We start from the raw sequence: 25,457 nt of genomic DNA on the forward strand, positions 1-25,457 counted from the left end.
ATGTCTTTTCATGTAATTCTTTTTTTGTAGTGCTGAGATGTCTCTTGCACTGTGCTTAAACTGTGTCCCAGCCATGCCAGGGCAGTGTTTGTCCTGCTGTGGTTCTGAATGGTGGGATGGCCATCTGCAAATAATGCACTGCTTTAACCCAAAAATTTAAACTTCCCAATAAAGAGGAACCACAGATGACAACAACTGCCTGACAAGTGCCAGTGTGAACTGCATCACACTGATTAAATATCATTGATTGATATCAATAAATTCCTGCTAGAGAATTTAGAACATGCTTCTCATAAAAATTTCAAGAGGTCTGCATCCCAGCAAAAACAATAATTCAAAGTAGTTCTTAATGTTTAGAAAATCAAGTAGGTCAAGGAACAGACATATATGTGTTTACACTCTGAGTTAAACAACTGAACTTCCCTCTCAGGCAGCCTTTTGTTTTATTTTGGGAATCTGTATATGAACTCTCTTCCCAGTTCCCAAAACACACCAAGTGTCTGTCTCAGTAAAACCTCACAGGTGCTGTGTGTCCTTGTGGAGTTCAATGAAAGATACAGGGGGAAAAACAAAACCAAATTGGATTTTATCTCAGATTTGCTGTTCATTCATTGGGTGTCTCCAGGCAGAATGCCCAGAGCTGAGTTTTTAGGGAAGTCATAGAGTCATAGCATGGCTTGGGTTGGACAAGACCTTAAAGCCCTTCTTGTTCCACCCCTGCCATGGCAGGGACACCTCCCACTGTCCCAGGCTGCTCCCAGCCCTGTCCAGCCTGGCCTTGGGCACTGCCAGGGATCCAGGGGCAGCCACAGCTGCTCTGGGCACCCTGTGCCAGGGCCCTGTAAATCCTCTTTGCCCACCTTCCCTGTCAGCTCTCTCAGCCTTTCCTCAGAGAGCAGCTTCAACCTTCCACCCCTCTGATCATCTTGTCCATCTTCTCATGGGTCAAATATGCAGACATTCAACTGAAGGCTGCAGTTCCAGAGTGGCTGAACAGCCTGAACTCCTCAGCTCAGCACTGTTACAGAAACAGTGGTACAGAAACAGTGGTACAGAAACAGTGCCAGCCACAGGTGAGAGGTTGGTTTGGGAGGTGGGTTCCACAGAACTGCCAATCCCCCTGGGGAAGCCCCCAGAAGAAGTTTTTTGAGGTAGGAGTTTCCTTTTTACTGCAAATATTCTCAGCTGGGGAGTTATTCACAGAGAACCCTGTCTCCTCCTTTGTTTAATGTTTAGATGGAGCTGCAGTAGGAGATGAGGGACAAAACAAAGCCAAGTTTTGGCTGGGAGGACAAACCAGGGGAGGCTGAGCCAGCTCCGCTCCCACCACCAGGCACTGGATGCTGGAGCTGCAAAGGAAAGCAGTTCCCAAGGCTCAGTCACACCTGTCACTCCCTCCATCCAATGAAAACTGGTGCCCTGAACAGGCTGTGATTTCTCCCCCAGCACAAAATCAGGCCTCAAGCACCATTCAGTGACCAGGCCCAGCCCACCATGTCACAGTTACAGACACAAACATCTCCAGCCCCATCGAACAGCTGAGCCTTGGTACCTCACCAGTACAAATTGGCTGGTTTTGTATAGCCTGAGCAGTCACTCAGCTACCCTGAAGGGATTGTTCTTAGCTTTGAAGATTGCTGCTTTCATTGCAGAAGAATGGCCAGAAAGATTTTCCATTTTCTTTCCAACAACAGCATTTGTTGTGGGGGAAGGATATGACATCTTTAAGGAGGCAGGGAGAGAAAATTATGTGCTAGACCCTGCCTCAGAAATACTTCTCCTGGAAGGATATACATTTGCATCTAGGGCTGAAGGTCTCACAGAGTAGCTTTTAAAGACAAAAAGCTGTGCTGAGCCCATCCAGCTCTCCCTCCTCTGTTCTATCTCATCACAGCACTTGGGTGTTTCCCTTTTTTCCCCATGCAAAAGAGGAATAAAGTATTATGGAGAGAGATTCATCCCAGTGGTACCCACAGTTTGCAATAGTGCACAAAGCAGGGGTGTCCTGAGCCTGCCCTCCCCCAGCACTGCTCTGCCTTTGCCTTGCCCGGCAGAAACCACCTGGGAGCAATGGATGCACTCCCAAAGCCCTGCTTCTGCACTGCCTCCTATCCCAGAACACAGAAGAGAATCCCAGGATGGTTTGGGTTGGAAGGGACCTCAAAGCCCTTCTTGTTCCACCCCTGCCATGGCAGGGACACCTCCCACTGTCCCAGACTGCTCCCAATGTCCAGCCTGGCCTTGGGCACTGCCAGGGATCCAGGGGCAGCCACAGCTGCTCTGGGCACCCTGTGCCAGGGCCTGCCCACCCTCACAGGGAACAATTCCTCATTCCCAATATCCCATCCATCCCTGCCCTCTGGCACTGGGAGCCATTCCCTGTGTCCTGTCCCTCCATCCCTTGTCCAAAGTCTCTCTCCATGTTTCCTGTCAGCTCCTTCAGGCCCTGCAAGGTCACAATTCAGTCACCCCAAAGTTTCTCCTGTCCAGGTGAGCATTCCCAGCTGTGCCAGCCTTTCCTCCCAGCAGAGCTGCTCCATCCCTCTGCCCATCCTGGAGCCTCCTCTGGGCTCCTCCAGCAGCTCCAGCTCCTGCCTGAGCTGGGCCAGGGCTGGGGCAGCTCTGCAGGTGGGGCCTCACCTGGGCACAGGGGCACAAGCCCCCTCCTGAATCCACTGCCCACTCTGGTTTTGATCTCATCACATGAAGAAATCAGGACTGACTGACACCACTCCAATGGATGCCATTCCTCAGTGCTGCTGCTGCCAAGGACGTGCTCAAGGTCTGGCAGTGGCTTGGGCTCCCCCACTCTGGCTGTTCATTGTCTCAAGGCAAACACTCCTCCAGTACAGCAGCTCTGCAGCACTCAGAACCTTTGGCTGGCTGGCTCCTCAGCCTGTCTGGGCAAAGTGATTCCTCCTGCAGTCATTCCTGCAGTCATTCCTGCAGTCATCCCTCCTCACTCCCCAGCACTTCAAAGGCCAATGGAACATCAGAGGGACACACTGCAGTGCTTTGTTTTCCTCTCTCCTTAACTGCTTTTTTAGCATTTTAAAACACAAAGCGCTCATGAAAGGTTGTAAAATTCCTCATAAAGTTGACTGTGCCACAGGATTATGGAATACCTCTTGGAACAATGGATAAAAGCTAATCTTGGATCTGTCACCAGAAAACACTAATATATTTCAAAAAGCTATTAGCCCTTAAACCAAAAGTAACACAGAATTTGATTTTGGGCAACAGGCTATAAACCACTGAAATTGTTTGGCAGCTCTGCATTGAAAGCAGGTGGAAAAAGCTCTAAGAGCCGTGGCATTCATTTTATTCAGCTATTTAAGGCATATTTTACATAGATTCCAAAACATGTGCATGAAAACTAACTAAGTGAGAATACTTGAAACCAACAGTGGATCAGTTGATTTACCACACGTTTTCAGGAAGCAAAACAACATTTGCTATGTTATGCAAGAAAGAAGTGAAAGGCTGTAAATATTACAGATAAAAAATAATAAACTATCAATAGCCGTTACAATTTTTACAGCATCATATCTTTAAGGAGCTTTAGAGCCATCAGCTCTGACCATAACGTTCAGTTGAGCAATATCCATTTGGTGGATGGAAACACTAAAGCTCAGCCATTAATCCTGAATATCCTGGTCAGTTCTGAAGGGCTTTGAGACAGGGATGGCCAGGATGACCAAGGGTGGTGGGACAGGGAGGAAATATTTGGGGAATGCAGAGGGGAAAAAGAGTTTGAGATTGCAGCATGGAAAGCCAAATCCTAAATGTGTTTCACACCTTGTTTCTTCCCCTGGTCTTTATAATATGTGGTCTTGTCTTTGGTCTTGTGATTCACAGAACCCCAGGCTGGGCCAGGCTGTGCGGGGCCCAGAGGGTCCCCGGTGGCACCTCCGTGCTCAGGCAGGGCCATCCCCGAGCACAGGGCACAGCATTGTGTGCACAGGGCTCTGCAGGATCCCCAGTGCTGAGGGAGACTCCAGCCCCTCCCTGGGCAGCCTGCTCAGGGCTGGGCACTGCCCAGGGCACAAGTTGTGCCTCCTGGGCAGGGGCAGTGCTGGGCTCAGGCCCTGCCCGTGGCTCTGGTGCCGCTGCTGGGCCTGGAGCAGAGCCTGGGCCCTGCTCTGCCCCTCCCTGCACACAGGGACAGCCAGGCCTGAGGGCCCCTCTCAGCTGGGGCTCCTCTCCAGCCTGAGCAGCCCCGGCTCCCTCAGCCTTTGCTGGGCACAGAGATGCTCCAGGCCCTCCTCATCCTCACAGCCTGAGCTGGCCCCGCTGCAGGAGCTGCTGTCCCTGCTGTGCTGAGGATCCAGAGCTGGACACAGCACCCAGAGCTGCCCCCATGGCTGGGAAGGCCACAAATGAGCGGGATGCTGGTCATGAAACAAAAAGGAGGACAAAGGTGAATTTTCTGGGAAAAGTAGAAAGACATGGCAAGATCAGGCAGATACAAAAAGGCTTCAGATGAAGAGTGCGGGAGTTACCTTCTCACAGAGCAGAGATACTTTTGTCAAGTACTGTGAGAGAGGTGATCTTTAAGCTCTTCAAAGCCTCAAAGGAAGGGAAAACATGAGCAGCACTAAGGTGAGGAGTTTCAGGCATGTGGCTGAGTGCTGGGGCTGGAAATGGTTGAAGAATCCCAGCAGCACAGCCAGGACTGTGCACCAGCAGTGAGGCCATTTCAGTGTGTGTTTATTTGGGGCCTGCACAGTGGATTTGCATTTTACACAGAGAAATTACTACAGAAAGGCCAATTCTCAACAGAAAGGTATTTTTAGTATTTCTCTGGGAAATAACCTACAGGACATGAAATAGTTTTATTCCTTTAGAAGATACACTCATCTCAGAGCCTCTTAAGGAAGGGAGGTATCAGAATAATTAACCAGAGCATTGCTGCTCTTGTGTTCCTGCTTTGGCAAAAGCTGAAGCACACAATAAATTATCAGCACAGTGGTGCCTCTGATCAGAACACATTCAGGCCTGAGAGATGAGAACAGAGCACGGAAGGGCCTGGAGCCCCAGGAGCAGCTGAGGGAGCTGGGCAGGGGCTCAGCCTGGAGCAAAGGAGGCTCAGGGGGCCCTTGTGGCTCTGCACAGCTCCTGACAGGAGGGCACAGCCGGGGGGTCGGGCTGTGCTCCAGGGAACAGGGACAGGAGCAGAGGGAACGGCCTCAGGCTGGGCCAGGGCAGCCTCAGGGGAGACAGCAGCAGGAATTTCCCCATGGAAAGGGGGCTCAGCACTGCCAGGGGCTGCCCAGGGAGGTTTGGAGTGCCCATCCCTGGAGGTGCTCAAGAAATGAATGGATGAGGCACTGAGACCTCTGGGCTGGGTCAGTCACAGGTTGGACTTGCTGATCCTGAAGTTTTTTCTCCATCCTCAATGATTCTGAAATTCTGATTCACACGAGGCTTTGGTGTTTTCTTTCTGTCAATTAGACAGACATATCTATGAGAAAGCAGTGAATTCTACAATTTTCTCAAACCCATGCTGCAGTAATAAGGAAATTATGCCTCCAGACTCCTTTCATTCACAGGACTGAAAGCAGCACAGAGCTGACTCATTCCATGGGGCTGCCACCAGCAGTCTAAAAATTTCCTACAGGAAGTTCTTGAGATACAGAGGAGACAGTTCTGTGGGGGAAAAAAAGGAAATAAAAAGGTTATTATGACCCACAGAGGTGATAGGAAATAAAGAGGCATAAAACTCCCAAACACATCCCACCAGCATCTTTCCAAACTGCTTTGCTCTCCCTGGGAAATGTTCCCCCATTTCCAGAAATCACCTTGAACAGTCACAGGGTTTGGAGATGCTGTTCACAACCCCCAGGGCAAATCCCAGCAGCTCCAGCAGCACAGCTCACAGAGGGTGTCTGTTCTACCTGCTCAGTGCCCTGGTGCTCAGACACAGGACACACCAAGGATTCTTTGGCACAATTCATTATTCTGACCATCTCTACCTCTGACACTGCATCCTCTGGAGAGGAGAAGGGTGGGTGAAGGCAGGAAAAGGCCCCTGGAGAGCAGGGTGAACATGGCACAGCTCTGAGCACTCACACTCACCTGGCTGGGGTAAGAAACCTCCTTTCCAACTGAGCATTTGGCATTTTGCACAGGGAAATTCCACAGATGGATTCTTTCCTTCCTATACCTAAACTGCATGAAGTAAAAACTGAGTAGGTCACTTTGAAATGATAGATATGCATATAGATTGAATAAAAAAAAACCAAAGAGAAAAGCCCTGAGCTCAGTTTAGCCACTGCCTGTGGTGGTTCAGTGTAGATGGAGGAGGAACCAGGGCTCACTGGGCTCAGGACTGCACCCAGCACAGAACTCTCACTGCCCAGGACTGGCAGCCACTCAGGGGCCACACAGAAATTATTCTGCAGTCTGCCTGGAGACCTCTTGAGATAACTGAAATTAAGGACTTTGGGCCTGAAGCTTCCCAGTTACAACCACCAGTTGAAATCACAATATTCTGAGAGAAAAGGGACCCCCAGGGATCACCCAGTGCAGCCCTAGCTCTGCACAGACACCCCAACAATCCCAGCCTGGGCATCCCTGGGGCTCCTGGAGCCCTGGCAGCCTCAGGGCTGTGCCCATTCCCTGGGCAGTGCCCTGGACAGCCCTGGGGAAGTCAGTGATGCTGCTCATTTAGAGAAAATGTGCCTGACCAGGAAATGCTGGAAGAACTGGGATCTCAAAACTTGAGTTTTGGAATAAAGCTTTGGACTAGGGTTGGGGCAAATTACTCAGATGGACAATTCAGTGAATAAAACATCATTTATTGGATTTAATTCTCACATTTACTTCTTACATTTTACTTCTTTAGTGTGGATAATCTCAGTAGTGCACTGGGGACCTGGAGGCACATTAGAGCCTGTTACCCACGCTTGTGCAAATGGCCAGGGCAATACCTACCTCTGACTCAAACCCATTTAAGCCCCATATTTTTAATTTCACTACAGCAGCTCCCTGAGCTGGATCACTGCAGTGGCCAGTACAAACCTGTGAGCTGCCTTGCTGCTTATTCACTTCCATCTTGGCTTAGGAGACCATTTATGATCAACAACTACAAGGTCTCAACATTAATTTGGACTACAGGTCTACCAGGGAAGAAAATAAATTTTGACAGATACAAGCAATGACCCCAAAAGGGTTAATTTTAATTATGTTAATGTTTAATAAATGGTTATTCAAGTCCTACAATAAGAACCTGATAGTCCTCCTTATAAAAATGACAACTCTCTACCTCACAATAACTAATTATATTTAAGCTATTCATGGCCATAATTTATCAATTATCCAGCTACTAGATTTCATATTAAAACATACTCCTAATGCAAAACAGCTTTCTGGAAAAATTCTGAGTGAGCAATCAAATGGCCACTCATGGGAAGCACAGTCTCTGTACATGGAATGGGGGTCTCAGGGGCATCTGCAAATCACTGCAGAAAGGGTGAAATATTTCTGTGCATTTGATTCTGCTGCCACTGCCTGAATCTCTCCTTTTTGATGCAGGAGTGGATCTGTTTTTCAGCTCTGCCTTGGGTGGGATAATGAAGGGTCTTTGAGCAGCATTAGCAGGAGGAAGGTTTACTGGCAGAGCTTCTGGCTTCTCTTGTAGGAGTAGCTTTAATCACTGGGGACTGTGCTCAGGCTGTTGATGTGGTATTTCTGAAGAAAAAGACCTTTTGCTGCTCCTTTAAAGAGCTGCCAGGGCTTGCAGGATGATTATATCATATATATATTTATGTGTGTATATATAAGTATTCTGCTTAGAAAGAACATCTAGGTCATGTTTTCCATACTGATCTCCCTTCAATCTGCATCATCAAGGGCACTTTCAGAGAAGCAAGAGCCTTCTGAGGGATCTCTGCTGCTGCTGCTGCTGATTCCCCAGGCTGGAGTTTAACCCTCACTTGTGTTTGGGGTTTGACTGGGGATGGAGAGGCTGCAGGTGTCTGATGGAGCCAATTCCAGCTGGCTCCAGACCCAGTGCTGGTCAGGGCCCAGCCCAGCACCTCTGGGGTAACTGAGGTAAGAATGGGGGGGAAAAGCCCCAAACTGCCCCCATGCAGCTGGAAAAGGGAGGAGTGAGAATGTCTGAGAGAATGAACTCTGCAGGGACCAAGGGCAGGGCTGAAGAAGGGGCTGGAGGTGCCCCAGGTGCTGGAGCTGAGGTTCCTCAAAGATGCCAGGGTGCAGCCCCTGGAGAGACACCTGAGGGCACAGGGGGAGCAGAGATCCCCCTGCAGGGCCTGGAGCAGCCCAGGGGGGGCTGAGGAGGCTCTGAGCCCATGGGAGCCCCTGCTGGAGCTGGCAGGGCTGGGCATCCATGGAGAGAGAGAGGAGCCCACAGGGAACAGGTTTGTGCAAGGAGCCCATGGGAGGGACCTCAGTGGGGCAGCTCCTGAGGGACTGAGCCCATGGGAAATGGGATCCCTAAAACAGCTCCTGAGGGACTGAGCCCATGGGAAATGGGATCCCTAAAACAGCTCCTGAGGGACTGAGCCCATGGGAAATGGGATCCACCCTGGGGCAGCTCCTGAGGGACTGAGCCCATGGGAAATGGGATCCACCCTGGGGCAGCTCCTGCAGATCTCTCCCCTGGAGGGACCCCAGGCTGGGGCAGGGCAGAGGGTGAGGAGTCCAAGGCCTCTGGAGGAAGGAGCAGCAGGGACAATGTGTGATGGGCTGACCACAGCCCCATTCCCATCACCCTGAGCCTCTGGGGAGGAGGGAGAACAAATCAGGAGGGAAGATGAGCCTGGGAAGAAAGGAGGGCTTTGGAGAAGGTGTTTTGACATTTGGGTTCATTTCTCAGTTTCCTCCTCTGATGTGATGTGTTTGATAAATGGAACTGGCTTCCCCCAGCTGAGTGTGTTTGCCCATGGCAGCAGCTGGTGAGGGATCCCTCCCTGCCCTGATCCCTTTCCCTGTGTCCTGTGAGCCCTGCCCAGCTGAGCAGGCACTGACAGAGGGGCTGGGTGGGCCCAGGGTGACCCCAGCACAGCACAGGGATCTTTTTTCACCTCCCCAGAACTAAACAACAGCATCAGCTTACCCAGGGGAGGAGTGGAATTTCATGGGAAGGCAAGAACAGCCCTGAAAGACAAACAAACAAAGTATTTCATAAGGTGCCATTAATAAATGACAGATCAAAGAGATATTTTTCCATATGCTTCCCAAATGGACCCTCAATGAAAACCTCACTGGGGTGTGCAGTTTCTGGGCACAGGGAATGCTCAGAGGGAGTGCTGGAGGCTGGGGATGTACCATCCCTCACTTCAGCACAACCATGGCTATAAAACCCAGCACTTTTATGGTGCATTAGATATAAGATACCCATGAACACAGCAAAAGCCATCACCCTCCACCCAGGATCTGCAGTTTGGTTATGGACTATCATTTGACATCTTTATTTACAACTCCAAGCTAGTGCTTTACCTGCTAAAGCCTATTTATATCCCTGGAACAGATTTCCAAGTAGCTGTTAGTGTGTATCTGAGCAGAATAGCAAAGCCTGGCCCTGGCTGCGTGCTAAGCCAGCATTCCCTGGTGGATCAGCTGTAACTGAGGTGCTCTATAGCAGCAGCTGCAGCCTCAGCCCTCCCAGCCCTGCCCCACAGGCTCAGGGACCCCCATTCCAGCCCCTGCTGTGCTCTGGGGCTGCAGTTTGTGCTCCTGAGCATGCAGCACAAGGGACAGGGACCTTCCTGCCCAGAGCTGACCCTGCCCTGAGCTCTGCTGCCAAACACACCCTGATGTTCACACCATCACCCAGCCCTGCCAGTGCCAAGGTGCTCTCTGGACACCACAAATTAAAGGATTAACATCCAGATCTAAGGAATAACCTGGACAAAACAGAAAGGGTTAAATCTGATGAGTGGCTTTTCCCACCACAGCCTCCTTGAACAGCTTTGGTGGACTCTGGAGGTCATGACAGTTTTCCAGCTGGATTTTTTCACTATTTTCACTTTACCCTGTAAATATGGTTTCCACAGGGCTCAAAGAGTAACTACCAGAAGCCCTCCCTTTTCTCATTTATGCTCACCAGATGGATCTGGAGAAGAATGGCTGAGCCCAGCTCTGTCAGCAGCTCCCAGGGTGGAGTCAGCCTGTGCTGCCCTTTCACAGCATCCCAGGATGGTTTGGGTGTGAAGGGACCTTAAATCCCACCCAGTGCCACCCCAGCCATGGCAGGGACACCTCCCACTGTCCCAGGCTGCTCCCAGCCCTGTCCAGCCTGGCCTTGGGCACTGCCAGGGATCCAGGGGCAGCCACAGCTGTGCCAGGGCCTGCCCACCCTCACAGGGAACAATTCCTCATTCCCAATATCCCATCTAAGCCTATTATCCTCCAGTTTGAAGCCATTCCCCCTTGTCCTGTCACTCCAGACCCTTGTGAATTTTATCTTTCTTGTCAGCTCCTTCAGGAATCAAACCTGAGGGGTTTTATTTGTCTCAGCTGCAGATGCTCCACAGGGACAAGGTTATTATTTAAATAACCAAACTCCAAAGCATTTTCTGGGTGATTTTCTTCTGTTTGTTTAATTGACAAGTCCCTTATTATATATACAGTTTTAAAAGTGATACTGACAGGCTTCAGGAATCACTGGGCAAAGCAAAACAATAAATCTGTAAGGGAAAAAAGGATACTTTACAGGAATGACAAATTAGGGTGAAAAATGCTCAGATTGCACAAAGTGCTTTCTGGGGAAGTTTAAGTTTATTGTACTATTTACAGCTTCTGAAAACGTGAGTCAGAGAAAGCTGCATTCTCTTCTCCCCAGGCTGCTTCTACTGATGGGGATCCTGAGAGAGAATCTGGAACTGTGGTGTGAGGGCAGAGTGGGCTTGGCCCTGCTCTGGGGAGGAGCAGGGGGAGCAGCAGGGACCCTGCAGGGCACAGAGCTGGTGAGTTTGGGCTTTCTGTGCCACCGAGGGCAGGAGGGGGACAAACAGCAGCACTGGGGACAGGGCACTGGCACTGGCAGAGCTGGTGGCACTGGGGGCACACTGGGGGCACTGGCAGAGTTGGTGGCACTGGGAACAGGGCACAGTGGCACTGGCAGGGTTGGTGGCACTGGGGACACACTGGGAACAGGGCACAGTGGCACTGGCACAGCTGATGGCACTGGGGACACACCGAGGGCACTGGCAGGGTTGGTGGCACTGGGGACAGGGCACAGTGGCACTGGCAGTGCTGGTGGCACTGGGGACAGGGCACAGTGGAACTGGCAGGGTTGGTGGCACTGGGGACAGGGCACAGTGGAACTGGCAGGGTTGGTGGCACTGGGGACAAGGTGCAGTTGCACTGACAGAGCTGGTGGCACTGGGGACACACTGAGGGCACTGGCAGGGTTGGTGGCACTGGGGACAGGACACAGTGGCAGTGGCAGTGCTGGTGGCACTGGGGACAGAGCACAGTGGCGCTGGCAGAGTTGGTGGTACTGGGGACAGGGTGCAGAGGCACTGGCACGGTTGGTGGCACTGGGGACAGGGTGCAGTGGCACTGGGGACACACTGGGAGCACCGGCAGAGTTGGTGGCACTGGGGACACACTGGGGGCACACTGGGTGCCTGGAGCAGCCTGGCAGCCACCAGGACAGGGATCCTGCAGGGCTGGCTCTGCACAGGGAGGAGAGGGCAGTGAAGCTCAGAGCAGGGTGACACAGGGACCTGGTGGCCCTGGCTGGGGCAGGGCAGGGGCTGTGACATCCATCCCTGCTCTGCAGCCAGTGCAGGCTCACAGCACTGCTGCTCACAGCTGCATTTCTTCACCTCTGTAACAATTCCTGCTAATTTATGCAAATTGTCTTTTTCCTGGTAAGTTCAGAGAAAAACTAGGTGAACCAGGGAATCTGACAGAGCAGTGCCACAAGCACTAACCCAGGTCTGTGTGAGAGGCAAGCAGAGGGGCAGGGGAAAGGTCCCCCAGCCCATGGGGACACAGGTGACATCTCCTGCACCAACCTCCCACCGAGCTCTGGGGAGAGCTGCAGAGTGCAAGGTGAAAAAAATTCAGGCATGAAAGAACTGGAGCCTGTTCATGGCACTCCCAGTGCTGCTGCACCTTTTCCCTTCCTCACTTTAAAACAAAAGGGTGGAATTGCCGTGAGCCAAACATCTCCTGTGACAAATACAAAGCTACAATCAAATATCTGGCAGCTTCACTCTCCTCCAGCTCAACATGAGAACTGAAATCACCTGGGACACTTGAGCTGAGAGCTGCAGCACAAGGAGATGATGTGCACTTAGAGAGGGCAGGTTGAGGCTACAGAGGGTTGGATATTTCCTATTTCCCTCTTGTGAAAATTGTTATGCTGTGACTTGCCTACTCCTGAAAATACAGCATGAAGTTTGCTTTAGGAAGATGTTTGGTTTTCCTTGCAAATACCCTAAAAGAGCAGCACCATTAGAATTTTATCACTCTCTTTAGCTGTGGCCTTGTAAAAAATTAAATCCTACCCATTGCCTTTTCTGATATCTGACTCTCCAATATTACAGCAGGAGTCTTTCTGAATATAAAACAATGTTTCAGACATCACAGCTTGATACAATATTTGGATTTTTTTCTTGTCATGGCATCTGTGTGTTTACAAAGTGGCAATGCACTACAGTTCCCAAGGGAGCAAAACTTATTTCCTCAACTAATCTCTTTACTGAGGGAGCAGCGGAGACCTCAGCAAATTTGCTGAGCTATAAAAGCTTCTGTCCCTGGGACAAAGCACATCAAACCCTGACACACAAAATTCATTAGACAGAGGTGAGGGAAGCACCATCAGCCCTGCTGGCTCCCACAGTAAGAATGATAGAATCCCAGAATGGTTTGGGTTGGAAAGGACCTCAAAGCCCATCAAGAGACACCCCTGCCATGGCAGGGACACCTCCCACTGTCCCAGGTGCTCCCAGCCCTGTCCAGCCTGGCCTTGGGCACTGCCAGGGATCCAGGGGCAGCCACAGCTGCTCTGGGCACCCTGTGCCAGGGCCTGCCCACCCTCACAGGGAACAATTCCTCATTCCCAATATCCCATCCAGCCCTGCCCTCTGGCACTGGGAGCCATTCCCCCTGTCCTGGCATCACACACCCTTGTAAAATTCCAGTGTTGGGGAAGATGAAACAGGAAAGCCTTATAAATATGATTGCCTGGCAAAAGATTCTGAGAATATAGAAACTATAAGTGAGATTGAAATGAAAGCAAGCTTTGAGATCCCTCAGTTACTGAACAACTGGAAAACAATGGTGTGGCCAGCTGAAGGTGATCCCCTTTTGATGGAACAACACCCTCTGCTTGCAGACAGGCCCAAGGGTCAGAGCAGACCCCACAGCTTGGCAGAAGGGGCCCAAAGAGGAGTTTTTAGGGTTTAAAATGTAACACAGGATGGTAATGTAGTGATTCTTACAGGCTGTATGGAAATGCTGTAGGATTTGTATCTTGTACTAGATTGGTTACTGAGAATTAGAATATTCAACACAGAAGAAGATTTATTGTACTGTAACGGGAACCTCGCTCTCTTAGCTCTTGCCTCTTACCCTGTTTATTCTCTTACCCCTTTTACTCTCTCACTCTCTCATCCTCTCTGCCCCTCTCTTCTCTCAGCCTGCTCTGAGCTGTGTTTGGCAGCTCCCAGCAGGGCCCTGCCCCCAGGCCCTTTGCAATAAACCCCAAGTTCCTGCCCTGGCTGCAGAGATCTCTGCTCTCTGTCCATCCCCACTGTCCTACCCCCAGCTGCCCCTACAATCTCTCTCCATCTTTCTTGGAAGCCTCGTTCAGCTGCTGAAATTCAGCTCAGAATGTTCCAGGTTCAGGCCTCCACTCAAAATTCCATCCATTAAACCCATCCCAGGCTCTGTGGAATACAAAGGCATCTGGGCAGAGCCTTCTGCTCCTCACCAGAAGCTCAGGGAGCCACAGCTGGAAGTTAGAGATGCTTTTATCAGAATCCAGACATCAAACAAGCTCTGCTCAACTTCAGTTTTAGACTCATCACTGGGATAAAATGACAACGTGAAATTCCTTCATCCCAGCAGAGGAGCTCTGAGCAAAGCATCTAAATATAAAATGAAGAAAAATTGATGCTCTGTACAGGATAATTAACTCATGCAAGCCAGTGTAGATCAGGCAACAGCAAATGTGAATTCCAGAAACCTGAGGCTGAATCTCTGCATCCTGCTTGGATCCATCTCTTATTAACATCAAGGGAAATTCTGATAAATAAGAGATTCAGCATCTGGCTTTTCATCTGAAGTTCAAATACCCACAGTTACTTCTCCAAAGGAGCTTCTCCAGATCTGACTGTGAGGCTGCTCCAAGCAGAAAGCCTGGATTCATGGGGTGCAAACCCCAAGAGGGAATTTATGGGAACATCAAGGCATGGCTGAGTGCAGAGCACTGGCAGCAGCAGCAGAATGCAAACACCATTCCCATCCCACATCTGCTGCTGCTCTGTCCTAAGACATGAACCCTGGGGAGTTCACAGGCTGAGCAAATGTCTTGGTTTGAACAGCCAGGTGTCTGCTAAGGAAGGCAGGAGCCTCCCTTGAAATGGAAAATGTAAACCTCTTCCCTCTGAATTATTATAATAATTCTGAAATTAAGGGGTTCTCAGGCAAAGATATGGGAGTCAGAACAACAGGTTTTTAAGGTTAAAATACAAATGCAATAGTACAAAAAAGCCCAAACCACAGCCAGAGTGAGAGCAGTCCCTGCCCCTGTGTGTCAGGGAGGTGTCCCAGCCCCATCCCAGGGGGGCTCAGCCCTCCTGCAGTGCCAGCTGTGGCTCTGCTGCAGCAGGGATCCTGCACAAGGGGGGAGTTTTCCTCTGCAGCTCCAGGGCTGCTGCAGATGGGCCTGGGCTCCCTCTGGCCATGCAGGGCAGCAGAAAGCTGCTCCTCTGGCAGTGCAGGGGGCAAAGGCTGCTGTGCTGTGCCAGGCTCAGATTGGATCCAGGCAGGAATGCTTGGCTCCTGCCCTGGGCGGAGCATCTCCCCATGGGATGCTGGCATTGGATCAGCCCTGCAGGGACACTCAGTGGCCATGGACAGCAGAGATCTGCTGGAGGGAGGGTTGGCTGTGGGAGAGATAAAGAAACAACTGCCCCAAGGACAGCAGAGAGCTGCCCCAGCTCTGACAGATGGGGATAGAATGCACACCCAGCTACACCCTACAACCAGCAGAGCACAGCCTGAATTCAGATGTGTGCTTGGAATGAGAGTTCATAGAGAGAAAACAAACACCTAAGCCTGGAAACTGCTGCTGGCCCCATTCCTCCACTGGATCTGAGCCAAAGCCTCCCCAAAAGGTCAATGCTGTGCTGGGAGCTCTGTTTTAGGGAGACATCCAGGGTAAGAATCACCTGGCAGCTGCAGGGAGCTTCTAGGAGGACTCCAAATGTCATGAGTAGCCAGGTGCTTTCTACTGAGTAAAGAACCAAAAATATAAAGAACCAAATATGAAGCCAAATAAATAAAGAACAAAAAAAAAAAAAAAAAAAAAAAAAAAAAAAAAAAAAAAAAAAAAAAAAAAAGAGAGCGTTCTGGACTCTTCCCAGTCTTTTTTACCTGCCCTGTGTGTGGTATTTTCTCCAGGAACATCCTGTTAACACTCACAGACTGAGTATTCACAATTCCCCCAGGTCTGAGGTGCAGCTGTTTCATTGAGATGTTTTCCAAGAGGAGCCTCTACTGAGAGTTCTTGGGAACAGCCAGCACCCAGGACAGGGTATCTGTGGCTTGAGGATGCCCTTGTGCAGGGATGAGTGTCACTGAGATGAGTGTCTGTCCCTGAGGTGTGGTGGGTGCAGACCTGTGGAAGAGGTTTTACAGCAACTTCTGTGAGAGAAGTTTGATAAGAGGATCCATGCTTGCCCCTGAAAGAATCTCCTACCAAGGCCATTGACACAGAAACCAAGAAAGAAAGAAGGATAAGTAAGAGAAACCTGCAGCTGCCTGTTCCAATGAGCTCTTTGTTTGTCTCTTGTGACCAATGAGTAAACTGATGAGTTTGGTAAGAATGTATAAAAAGCATGCATGCTAGAATAAAACCAGTTTGAAGCCTTCTGGAAATGGAGTGTGTTGCTCTGTATTTTCTCTGTCTCATCTACAACACAGAGCCCTCAGCTGCAGCCCCAGCTCCTCCAGGAGGTTTCCCTCAGCCCCAGGGCAGCCTGGCCCTCCAGAGCTCTGGGGCCTCTCTCACACTTGCTCCAGTTCAAACCCTCACATCTTCCCAGTTCAAACACCTTTCCCAGTTCAGTAACCCCAGTCAGCCCCAACACAGAGACAGGTGTGGACATTCCAAGTCCCGACATCCTCAGAGTAGCTCTGTCCTCTCTGATTAACCACAGCAGGCAAGGTATGATCCTATCAAATCACAGAGATATTTCATCACCTAAAATAAGAAAGGCAGATTCCTTACACCACGTTTGCCAGATCTCTCATTTCTCCCACAACTGTTAAATATTAGTTCTCTTTCAAGCCAGTCTGTATTTTTATCCCCATCTTCTCCCAGGTTCCCTCTGTACTCTGCATTTCTGCACCACCTCATTACACACAGCCACCACTTGCTGTTAAACAGCTGCTGCATTTTATGCCTGCAACAGAACTGACCTCTAGATCTGGGTGTGCTTTGTTTTTAAAGCATTTCTTTCTCCTGAATGAAAATCACCAAATTAAAGCAAGGTATTTCTTTAGCCCTTCTCAGAGTGTAACAGAATGCAAAAACATAAATCAAAGTATGTTTAAACACCTTTTCCAAATCACATAAAACCCCATCTATCTTGCTAGCAACCGAGAGCTCTTCCTACACACTGAACACAGCAGATGTTAAAAAGCTGTTTAATCTTCTTTAGAACACTTTAGGTAAAAAGCTGTGGCTTTCAAATATGTACAAAGAAGGTCAGAAAAGTAAAATGCCTTGAAATGGTTTTGCTCAGGGGCCATGGGATCTGAGGTGACCTCTGTAATTTCTTGAGTTCCCAAACTTCATTATTATCAAGGCCTCTTTCATTTTTGATGTTTGAACCATAATGAAGGTGGGTGTTGCTGGGTGGGGGTTGTAGCCAAACCTTTTAAGCATTTTTGATTTATTCTCCTTGCAAGGTTAGTGTACCTGAGGCTGCAGTTAATGACTGGAGAGCCACTGAAGTGTGGATTTACCATAATCACCTTCCCATCCCCCTCACAAGGATGGCTTTACTGTTTCTCCTGGATGTTTAAGTAAATAAATAAATAAACACATAAATAAGGCTGCAGCCCCTCAACATCTCAAACCACACAAGTGTCACACACATCTTTTATGAAAAATCCTTTCCTTAGGATTTTTCCTCCTGAGAAGCTGGGAGGCCTCAGGAACAAAATGCAAACAATGATTATCTGCTGCTGTGGAATGCAACAGGTCATCTGGGATTAGTCTCATGTGGTTGTTTGTAATTAATGGCCAATCACAGTCAGCTGGCTCAGACAGAGTCCGAGCCACAAACCTTTGTTATCATTCTTTGCTATTCTATCCTTAGCCAGCCTTCTGATGAAATCCTTTCTTCTATTCTTTTAGTATAGTTTTAATGTAATATATATCATAAAATAGTAAATCAATCCTTCTGAAACATGGAGTCAGATCCTCATCTCTTCCCTCATCCAAGAACTCTTGTGAACACTGTCACACACAAGTATTTCATAAAGTTACTGCTGTTGGAAAGGTTCCTCTTGCTGTATTGCATCTCTGCCCTGGATCATTCCCAACAATGCCAACATCTGCACCAAATCCTTGGGAACCTGATCCCTTAGAGAGCCACACTGCCCTCCCTACCTCTCCTGGCCTCAGTGGTGCCACCAAACACCAAAGCAGGTTTGTAGCAGGGCCTACAAATCCCCTCTCTCTTTTCACAGGTTGTCATCTCTTCTGGTAGGATTCATGGCTTTCAGTGTTTATTACTCTCATTTTCCATAAGCACACACACAATCTCCTTATTTCCAAGTTATGGCATTCCTGGATGCAATTTAGAACATCTCTGCTGCACAAAAAAATAAAAAAAATCAATGATTCATCCAATTTCAATTCAGTCATTGATCCAAAGAAATGCTAACTTCCTGTGTTTATTCCTGCACTTACAGTTTAAACCACCAAGGAAAATACACCTTTGTGTTTTTTGAAAGGGAAGGTTTCCCCCTATTTAATCCTCTCCAATATTGTATTGTAGCTTCACTTGAAAGAAATAAATCAGAAAAATGTTCTGCATAAGAGGTGAATCAAAGTGTAGAATAAAACCCTGTGAACAGCTGGAAAATGGGACAAAACCAGAACCAAGGGAGTGCTGCTACACACCTGCACTGCATGGACAGAGCAAAGGCCCAGTGCAGTGAGGGCACAAAAAATGTGTATTTCTTATAGATTCTGCATGAGGACAACCCTCCCTGTCCAGCCCAGGGCTTGTTGGAACCCAGCACATCCCTCTGGCTGTCCTGAGCAGCCCAAACCCTGCCAGGGGGCTCAGAGACCCTGGCACAGAGCCCAAGATGCCCCTGTGGGTTTGATTATGACCCATGGAGCAAATTATCAACCTTAGATGAAGATCAGCAAGCCACGACAAATTAAGTAGAATGACAGTGAATTTATCACAGGGTGAAAAAGTAGATTTTGGGTTTTTTAGAATGGGATTCAGGGGCAAGATGGAGGGATCTGGGGGTGTCCAGCCTTTCTCCCTCTTCTTCTTGGCCTCCATCTTCTGCTGTGATGGTGGCACTTTTACATTGGTTTAGAGTAGCAGCTCACTGTCTAACATAGGTGATAGGTATTGGAAAGTAATTGTAAATATTGTACATGTAGTTTTTAGTATAAAAAGATACCACCCCAGGGGAGGCAGAGTGCCTGGAACTGTCCTGCTGAGCAGACCTCAGCAGGGCAGGAGAAAGAATTTTCTAGATAAGATACAATAAACAACCTTGAGACCAAGAAATGAAGAGTTCTGACTCCTTCTTTAAGTGCTGGGCTCGGAAAAGAAACTTTTTAACATTTCTCAGGGCCACTCTGACCAGCTAGGGATTCAACAAGGGCTCAGCTCTCCTGCAGGACAACTCTCCCTGTCTGTCCCATGTCCTGACTGTCCCAGGACAGGGCCTGAGTCCATGGGGTGGGACCTGCCTTAGCAGCTGCTCAAAGTCTTCTCTGACCCCAGAGAAAGCCAGATGAGCACTCTTTGTGCTCACCAAAGAGTTCCTGGCAGCTGGAGATGCCTCAGGAGCCATCCAGGGCTGGGTTTCTCCGTGCCCTCACACAGTGCCCAGGCAGGGCACAGCACCCTCAGTCACAGATCTGTCACCCTCTGCTGCAGCCTTGGCACCAGCAGCTCCCAGCTCCCTGCACTGGCTGCCTCACTCCAGCCAACAAAGCATCACTGCCATGCTCCACAAAAGTTACAATTCATTATTTTTAGCACTGGAAGGGGGAATCATGTGAATACTGGTGCACTTGACAGCTCACTCATTTATGTCAATTGAAATAATTTATTAGAACCAGGCCCAAAAGCTGAGTTTTCTAAAAAAAAATGTATTTGTTTCCCTACATTTGTTCAATAAAGCAATAACAAAGGCATTGTTGTTGCTGGCAGCTCCTCGAAGGAATAATTAAGGAAACGCGGAAGAAGCTGCCTTTCAAGGCTCAACCTCTTCTCACCTGCCTCCTCCTTGTGATCTGTCAGCACCCAGCTGAAGTTCATTCTAAAGGGGTACACAGAGATCTATTGCACTAATTGCCAATTAAACAGGGAAATGAGGGCAAGTCTGACAGACTCTGAAATCCAGACGCACTCCAAAGCCAAGGCAGGTTCATGATGCTTCTTATTTTCAACTTTTCCTTATGATTTCCAGTTTGCAACTTGAACATGAAGAACATTTCTCCCCACATTATGGCAAAGAAAGAAATAATCGAGTCCACCTTTTATCCCAGCACTTGGCCCAGCTTCCAAAACCTGCCAAGCAGCTGTGGGTCAGCAGGTCTGTGCTCACTGACTGATGTCATGCATCCAAAATAGCTCACCTCAATTTAGGGAGCACAGAGGGCTCTGGGCTGCAAAAGGCAGCCCCACACCCATAGCTGTGAGAGCTCTCTAGTGAAACCATGACAAACTGTACTTTTATTTACATTAAAGGCTACCCCAGTGGTGCTCAGGTGATGACTTTATTGGCACTGTTGGAGCTTTTTGAGCAGCAGAGGCCTCTCCAAGCCCGAGGAGGTAAAGAGGTTATTCCTGCAGCTCTGCACCATCTGCTTTGATGTAGGCTTGCAATGGTACTGAGAGCAGATTGAAAAGTGTTGGAGATTTCATAAATGTAATGAATGATGGGCTTTAGTGTCCTGGAGTTGGAGTATCCATGACAACTCTGCTGTGCCAAGGGACTTCCAGTCATAAACTGAGAAAGTCACTGTAAGCCTGGTTTTGTAAGATGCAGCAAATGCCCGGTGGGATTTTTCTCTTAATCCCTAAAGACTTCCCTGCCTCCAGCTGTAATGGGAGACAACATCCCCAGCTGCAGGGCTCCTCACTTTCAGCTGGCCCCAAGAGTAATTGCAGCTTAAAGAAGATCTACCTAGAAAATTGTTCCCAGAGGGAAGCCCCACTAATCCACTTCATTTCAAAACCCAAAAATACAAAAAACCTCAAACCACACACAAACCCCCACGTAAATCAGTCACCATTTTAGCATCTGAAGAGTTCACCCACAACAGAGCCCCAGGAGACCCAAAACCTCATTATCCCAGGCATGGCACATGCCACCCAAGCCCACCAAAATACATCCCTCAGTGGTTTTTACAAACCCTCCTTTTTCTGGCCAAGTTCTGTGAGTCAAGGGCTGGGGCATAGCTGCTGTTTTCTATTCAGCCAATTCTTTCCCTAAAGAATTACTCTTTATTCTGTCTCATTAGATGATGAGCGTTTCGAGACATTTGAAAGCCCTTCCCTTCCAAATGCTTGGTGACACAAGCATAGGTCAGCTGACAACTTTACAACTTTGATCCATCACTACTTCTGTTTTCCAGAGTGATCTCAGAGCACAGGCCTCTGCCCCAGCCAACTCCAGCTGCTGCTGCTTGTTCCTCTCAAAGAATGAACAGAAGTGGCCTCTTCCCCTCCTGTTTCCCAACAGTGAACATCAAACGGTAGCACACAGCCATTCCCTTTCTGTGATTAACTGGTTTGACCACATACATTATTCATGAGCACTTGAGGTTTTAATTGTAAAACTTGGCCCTATGTGGTGTAGGACTGTCAGCTGTCCTGGAGGTTCAATGCTGGCCTGTTCAGGATTCCCAGTTTCCAATCCCCAACTCATCACTGAAGCATTTACTAAATCCAACACTTCCAGAGCAGCCTGTGGAACCAAGTGCTCTCACCCCAAATTTAGACATTGCACAGATACTCTGAGATTCAGGCAGAGTACCCAACGCATCAGAGATCCAACTTTTCCAGGATTTTACTAAAAGGCTCCTGACAGCTCCAAGTCCCACTGGCCTGACCCTCACTCCATGCCAAGGCCACAGAGCCCTGAGGTGTCACAGACATGTTTTATGAAAAATCCTTTCCTTAGGATTTTTCCTCCTGAGAAGCTGGGAGGCCTCAGGAGCAAAATGTAAACATTGATTATCTGCTGCTGTGGAATGCAACAGGTGCATCTGGGATTGGTCTCATGTGGGTGTTTCTAATTAATGGCCAATCACAGTCAGCTGGCTCGGACTGTCTTGGTCAGTCACAAACCTTTGTTATCATTCCATTCCTTTTCTATTCTTAGCTAGGCATCTGATCAAATCCTTTCTTCTATTCATTTAATATAGTTTTAATATAATATATATAATAAAATAATAAATCAAGCCCTTGTGAAACATGGAGTCAGATCCTCATCTCTTCCCTCATCCTCAGACCCCTGTGAACACCGTCACATCCATGGCCAGCACAAACCCCAACCTGACCAAGCAAAGGTCACCCAAGAAGTTTCCCAAAAGTTTGCTGGTTGCTGCTATTTGCAATCCTGAGGCTCTGCAGTTCAGCTGCAGCTTTTGACATCAAAAACACATTGTGGAAATCTGGTTCACAAGTAGCACTGAAAAAATTGTATCCCTGCCAAATCTAATTTGGTTAGCATTTATATACAGAGGTCTCACTATTTTGGACAAAATACTGCAAAAAAATTAGTTGATAGGCTTTTCCCTTGCTAAAAAAACACATCATGGGCTTGGGCATGTTTAGAAAATTCTCTCTACTGAGAAAGAGGCCTTCCATACTTCTCCAGTTACAAATTAATTTAAAAAACCAAAGAAAACTTTACAAAAGCAAACATATTTTTTAAAAATTTAAACCCTTATGTGAAGTTGAAGATTACCTTGGAACATAGTTGTTAACTAATAAGCTCTTAGAGCTCAAATGATATTTTTAAATAAACCTTCTAATTTCAAATTGTTGTGACTTCAGGGAATTTTCTAACTGGGATCCAGGTAGTTTTAAATGGAAGTAAAGAGGCAAGAAAAACGATAACAGAAATTAATTAAGGGAATTAAATAGAGTCAATTGATTCTTTTCATGTTCAAAGTAATGTAAGGTCTATATTCAACAAATGGGAAGGTAAATCAGAAAATTTCCTTTATGTCCACTCCTTAAATCTGTACCTAATTGATTTCATGCACTTTACATCTTTATGAGCTTACAGTTAACAACATGTTAATATAAATAAAAGACATGGCTCCAGTAATGGCTTCACTAAAACTAAAATACAATGGGAGTGCTGTAAGTGATCTTTCTTGCTGACAATATTGAATTTATCCTAAATATAGCAGACACTTATATAGATCTACTGGGATGTGCTCCTGCAGAGGACTTCAGACAACTGAGAAACGTTGTAATACAGAGACCTATCAGACAGACCTGAGTGTCCAGTTCATTGCAGGCTGCCTGTTAACATGGGATTAACTGAGAGGTAATTAAGGAGGGGAGGGCAGAGCTGTGGCCCTTCAGTCCCCAGCCAGGCACAGAGAACCCTCAGAGCAGTGACACAGTGCCAGATAACTCTGCTTCAGTCCCTCCAACCCTGCTGGTCTGCATGCTGAAGTTGTTTGAGTCGCTTTAAAAAGATGATTTTTATGAGGTGTGCTGACCGACACAAGTGTTATCCTGTGCAGACCTGGGAACAGGAATGGTTCCTCCTCCAGCATGGTTTGGGACATCTCACACACCTCCCACAGCTGCAAGAACTGGGTCAGCCTAACACACAAGCACAGCTGTCCAATTCACAATTAAAAATCCATTCTACATCACTAGAGTACATTTCTTTATTTCAAGGTGAAGTCAGACACAGTTTTTCCAGAAATCTCAGGATTTACACTTTCCAGCTGTTACCTTCCACCAGCTCTATGCACGAAAGTGCTCAGCTTTCATCTGCCCATTTCTGATGCCTCAACTCTGAAACATCAGAGCACCAGCCACGTTATCAGCCCTGAGTGCTGACAGGAATATCTAAGGCACTCCATCTCCTCGTGCCTCCCCACAAAGGATTGCCTGCTGGATGTGTCATTCCTTGTCTCTTTGGTTCAGGTTTTAGACAAGCCATTGGGCAGGAGTCCCTCTGAGGTATTGACTCCCCAGCCTGAAACATCTTGCTGTCAGACACCTGCCTTGCATTTATTTCACACCCCTTGCATTTATTGCATACCTCTCTGGTTTTACCCCCTTCTGATTTGAATATTGTTCTTCAGATATTTATAATGGATTATGTTCCATTCCTCTCTCAGTCACCCTCCACACCTTGGGGTGACTTTCCTTATTAATCAAGTCCCCCAAGCACCCGTTCCCTTCCTAGCTACTCTTTGGCCATCTCCTCCATTCCAGTAACTTGACAGTGACCAACTGTCATTATTTTGGGTGCACCACATCAACCCTTCCTAGGGAAGCACAGCCCAGGGGAGCCAGCTGGGGGCAGGGCTCAGACATGCCCCTTCCCCGGGCCCTGGAGGTGGCACAGGCTCTGCCAGGCAGCCACAGCAGCTCTCTGGGGACAGAGGGACAGCCTGGGTGTCACACACACCCAGCTGCCCCCTCCTTGCTGCTCCCAGCCCCAGGGCTCCCCTCTGGGAAGGAACATTGACACCATGCAGGAGTTTCCTTTGGCAGTCAGACAACATCAGCTGTGCACACAGCAGCTCCTGGAGACATCAAGAAAGGAGCAAAGACTTCAAGAGGAAAGAAGGATAAAGAGGAAATCACACTGCCTGTCCTGTCCTCTGCAGCTCTGCTGTGCATGCAAGGGATTTGCAATTACAACCTCTGCAGTGCTGTTCCTTTCTCTTTGGGGTGGATTTATGTCCCTGGGCTCAGGGACTCCTCACACATTCCATCCACAATTCAGCTTTCAGCACCTGGTTTACATTTCCAATGGCTCCATCCAGGATGTGTTTCAAATGCAATAAGCAGGAATTCTGCATGCACAATGAAATCCAAATGTGCTCACAGATCATGAGGGTCCAACAAGAAGGAATGAATGAGACACTGACTGTCAGTCAGGAAAACAAAAATCCAGGCACTAATGGAAGAGGAAAAAACAACAAACTCCAACTAAGCTACTTTTAATGTACAAATGTTCTTATGCTCAAAAATCAAAGCCTACATTTAACAAGTTCATAGGCAAATCAAGTTTCATATATTTCATATCCATTTCTGTATTTTTCTGTTACCTACAAAATTTAATTCATGCTTTTAAAAAGAGGTATTTCTCCATGTTACTGTAAAAAGCATTTTTTGTCAAGTCTGTAGAATTTTTGGGGTGAGGTGAGGTGAGCCCTGTGCCCAAGCTCTCCCCAAGGGGCTGAAGTTCCCTCCTGGCCCAGCCAGGCCATGCTGCTGTCCCCTCACTGTCTCCTGCCCGTTTCCCTGTCCACAAGAGCTGACTCACCTCACTCTGCTCTCCTTAGAGCTCCTGCACATGCTGGGCTCTCTTGCACTCTGTAGCTCTAGGGAAGTATCTGTTCTATGCAGAAGTTCACCAAGTTTTCCTCTTGACCCAGATCCTGGAGCCATTTCAGTTTCCAGTTCTCATGAGCTGAAATTCGACATTCTTGCTCATGTACTTTCTTCTGGCTGTTTTAAAAAAACAACAAACTCAACATATCACATGCAGCAAATGACTCTCCCTTTCACATACCCATCCCACAACCTCTGGAATGCAGCTTTCTCCAGAACAGTCAGGAAGAGCTTCCCAGATTTATTTTACTTTTTTATTTTACTTTTTCTTTTCTACTTTTTAATTTTTTTTTGTTCTCTCAAAATGTTCTTGCTAAGCAATGAAGAAAACAGTTTTACACTTGGAAAGTAAAGGTAAGTCGGAGATGGTGGCAAAAAGCAGGAGTGTGAAAAAAATCACTGCTCCCAACAATATTCAGCAGTGTCCTTAGGGGTTTT

At 48.1% G+C, this 25,457-nt stretch overlaps 1 long non-coding RNA gene across 1 annotated transcript; it reads right to left on the reverse strand.

Annotated features, from left to right (window-relative positions):
• Positions 1-6,104: 6,104 nt before the first annotated feature.
• LOC132082590 (uncharacterized) lies at positions 6,105-25,130 on the reverse strand. The gene is made up of 3 exons (XR_009419826.1): positions 24,952-25,130; positions 9,083-9,123; positions 6,105-6,171 (listed from the first exon to the last, which is right to left on the reverse strand). It is a non-coding gene; the product is annotated as an uncharacterized LOC132082590 (long non-coding RNA).
• Positions 25,131-25,457: the final 327 nt, after the last annotated feature.

The sequence above is a fragment of the Ammospiza nelsoni genome, chromosome 21 (assembly GCF_027579445.1).
Source record: "Ammospiza nelsoni isolate bAmmNel1 chromosome 21, bAmmNel1.pri, whole genome shotgun sequence".
NCBI classification, from domain to species: Eukaryota; Metazoa; Chordata; class Aves; order Passeriformes; family Passerellidae; genus Ammospiza; species Ammospiza nelsoni.